Raw genomic sequence first — 3,400 nt, forward strand, 5'->3', positions numbered from 1 at the left:
TACTTCCATACTATATAGTATGCCAAAAATGTATGTAGTATGTCCCAATACATAGTATGCCACATGCAGTATGGCAAAAATACCAGGATGTCCTACTACATCCGGTCGTATTTTGCAGTATGCAAGCCAGCAGGCTTTTCTGGCTCTTCTGACCCACAATCCTGTGCTCGGCGGAAATTATGTCACATGTGCGAGTCACGCCGGTGGCGTTTTGATGAATCCCAGCTGTGGACGAATGTTGCTTCATAGACAGCGACGGGTGGGGTCAAATTTCAAGGTGCAATGTTATGATAAGGTAGTATGTCCCAATTGTCTGCATACTGCGTGCAAAGTACATACTTTCTAGGGACAGCTGTAGTATGCACTGGTAGTAAAAAGTAGTACGCGATTCTAAACGCAACAAGACTCAAGATTTGAGCGCTACACTTTGCGTATTTGCTTCAGGGTAGTCAAAGTAGATAAACATCAAGACACGAATGCAGTTTTAAATTCTAACCTACACAGGAACGGCAGAGCTCTGGCGTCTGGCAGACACACACAGGGACTTGTGACTTACTGTCACACAGATTGGGCCAGCCTTGAAGTGAATCACAGAAATACGACAAAGGATAGATTGTACGGCCCGAGAAAGCCAGCCTTGTCCTCGGACATAATGGCTTGACTAGGGGACTGTTCGTCACTGTGAGAGGCAGGGAAATCATGACCGGGAATTGGTAAGCTCACATTTCAAACACAAAGCATTAAGACGTCCATTAATAGAGTGGCTGGTAGCCGTTATGCAGTGACGTATGGGTATGACTATTGGATAAAGAGATATTAGCTGGAGTCCATATTCCCCTCATGTCAGTAAAACACAAGAGGGACATAAACATTTTCTTCTTCAGTCATTCAAGCACGTATGAACATATGAATGTTTTTATTTTATTGCATATAAAAAAAGCTAGACAGAATTTAGAAAATTTCACATTTACAAAATGTTATTTAGTAAGAAAGAGGAAATATCTACAAAGATCCCTTTTTGGTAATGCTACTGGACACATCATTCCACAGCAATACAAACGTTAAGACGACTACAACACACTAACCAACAGGCTAACATCCTTCAACAGGGAATTCAAGTGTTAATGGCAGCTGAAGTCCTGAACAAACACAAATTATTTTTATTGCTTAGACCTAAACACGCCTCGTCCTAAGATATCGAATATTGAAATGAATTCCTGCATTAATTGGCTGGACGACAGTGATTACAATAGATGAAGCCCCATACGTATGTTGTGTGGTCAAGCTGATCATCCGGCAGGTAGGACCGAGGGGTGTCGGGTACGGATCTACACACAGAACATCTTTGGATTGGGTGGAAATAACGCGAGCTCAAAGTGCAGAGGTATGGGTAGTCGCTTTGAAGCACGGCATTTCGACCTGAACTCTGAATCCTAAATGGTTGTAACATGCTCATCAGGTCTAAAGAACAGTTATATCTGGACCACGTTAGACGTAAAGACTACTAGAGATCTATTAAAGAGATGGGGAGGCTCTGACAGTCGATGTAAGAACGGCTGTGGCCTCGTTAGACCCTGGTTGGACCTCACATTTGGACCTCACATCTACCAGAGGGTGGAACAGGACATCAAACATTCAACTATATACAAAGGCAAGGCACCGTCTGTGGTGTGGTAAGGCTGGATGTGTGTGTAGAAACAAGAAACAAGGTTATTCTCAAAGTCCCAGTGAGCGTAGGAACATCATAAAGGCCTTTGGTGAATGCTAACTTATTTCAGTCATGATAACGGTTGTGTCTAACACATTCGGGTCACAGCACCCTGACTAGAACGGGCTGAGCTCCCCCCTGGTCCTCTGAGGGGCCTTCGGGCCCCTGTCTGGTCCCTGGCGGTCCCTGTCCCTGGGCCAGATATTCTGGGTCATCCTCTCTGCACACTGGGCCTGCCTCTCTCCCCTGTAGACTCAACACAGCAGCGCAGCGTCATAACCAGCTACTCTCAGCTGAACACCTCCAATCACTAATGACCACGTGGGGTAGGGGGGGGGGGGGGGCGGGGCGTCTGACTGATCAAAAATGAAAATGCGGTTCCGCTAAAACACCCGGACCTTGCACCCACGGGCCCAGTTTCCCCGCAGGCTTTCGGGCGGTGCGACCAGAACGAGTGACGCAAGCACAGCTAGACGCGAGGAGCGCTACGGTTTTAAACGTCGACACGCTCGGGATGGCGCCGGCGAGGGAGTGGAAGACGACGCTGCTGGGTTTCGCCGTCGTTTAGCCGAGTGAACCGAATACCGAGACGCGCTCTAATCCCCCCCTCGCTGCCTCCTAGACACCCCGCTGGTGGCGCCCCATGACGCGTGAAGGGACACGAGGCGTGGGCGCTGAACTGGCCCTGTGATGAACGGCTATACCCTAGCATGGGCGCGGAGCAAATGAGCTGCTTCCATCCTGTCAAAGACGCATCCATTCTGGTTCCAGTCAGGCAGAACCCAGCACAGACATCTGCGATGGCTGATCTAGAATCAGAGGTTTTCATCACATGTTCACACAGATCCCAGGATGCACCTGGCTGCGATGGCTGATCTAGAATCAGAGGTTTTCATCACATGTTCACACAGATCCCAGATCAGTGGTGACAGGGCAACTTGCATCAATCCAATTAAACTGCCTTCCACACTGATTTGGAAAGCCAGTCCAAGCCAAATATACAATATTTTTGTCTGGTTTAAGTGTAACTTTGGATCATGTCAGAGGGGTGTGTGTGGGTTAGCTGGTTATAAGGCGCTATCCAATGCGAGCAAGGAAGACTGTGTGTGTGTGTGTGTGTGAGGCATGCTATATGAATATACATATCTAAAATCAGAACATAGCACTGTAGGAGCAGAAACTCTAGCTAGGGAGATTCTAGAGTTTCCACCCAATAGATTCTAGAGTTTCCACCCAATAGATTCTAGAGTTTCCACCCAATAGATTCTAGAGTTTCCACCCAATAGATTCTAGAGTTTCCACCCAATAGATTCTAGAGTTTCCACCCAATAGATTCTAGAGTTTCCACCCAATAGATTCTAGAGTTTCCACCCAACCTCAACACTTTCTGAGGGAGGAACGGCATGTGAAGAGTCTAGGGTTGAAGTGAGGCCACTCCTAGCCCACTGTGTGCGTGGCGGGACGAGCAAAGCCATGATCAGAGTCCAGAGATGAGCAGGTGTGGAGAAAGGGAAGGCGTCCCTCTCCCCCCTCTCCCCCCCAGCGAAGAGAACAGGTGGAGGAGAGGGGCAGAGGGAGGTGTGCCTGTTCCCTCTGTGAGAGACGGAGGTCGGGAGGGGTCGAGGGGGGATGTGTCTGTATCTCTTTCAGAGAGATGGAAGGATGGAGAAAAGTGAAGGGATGTAGGAAAAA

The 3,400-nt window shown here is 48.1% G+C and overlaps 1 protein-coding gene across 1 annotated transcript in view; it reads right to left on the reverse strand.

Moving 5' to 3' along the window:
* Positions 1–944: 944 nt before the first annotated feature.
* tspan14 (tetraspanin 14) overlaps positions 945–3,400 on the reverse strand; it is a 14,124-nt gene continuing 11,668 nt past the window's right edge. The window contains exon 9 of the mRNA XM_084461488.1: positions 945–3,400. This exon is cut by the window's right edge and continues 125 nt beyond it. The gene's annotated coding sequence lies outside the window, so the exon portion shown is untranslated.

Source organism: Borostomias antarcticus (assembly GCF_949987555.1).
Source record: "Borostomias antarcticus genome assembly, chromosome: 2".
In the NCBI taxonomy this organism is placed as follows: Eukaryota; Metazoa; Chordata; class Actinopteri; order Stomiiformes; family Stomiidae; genus Borostomias; species Borostomias antarcticus.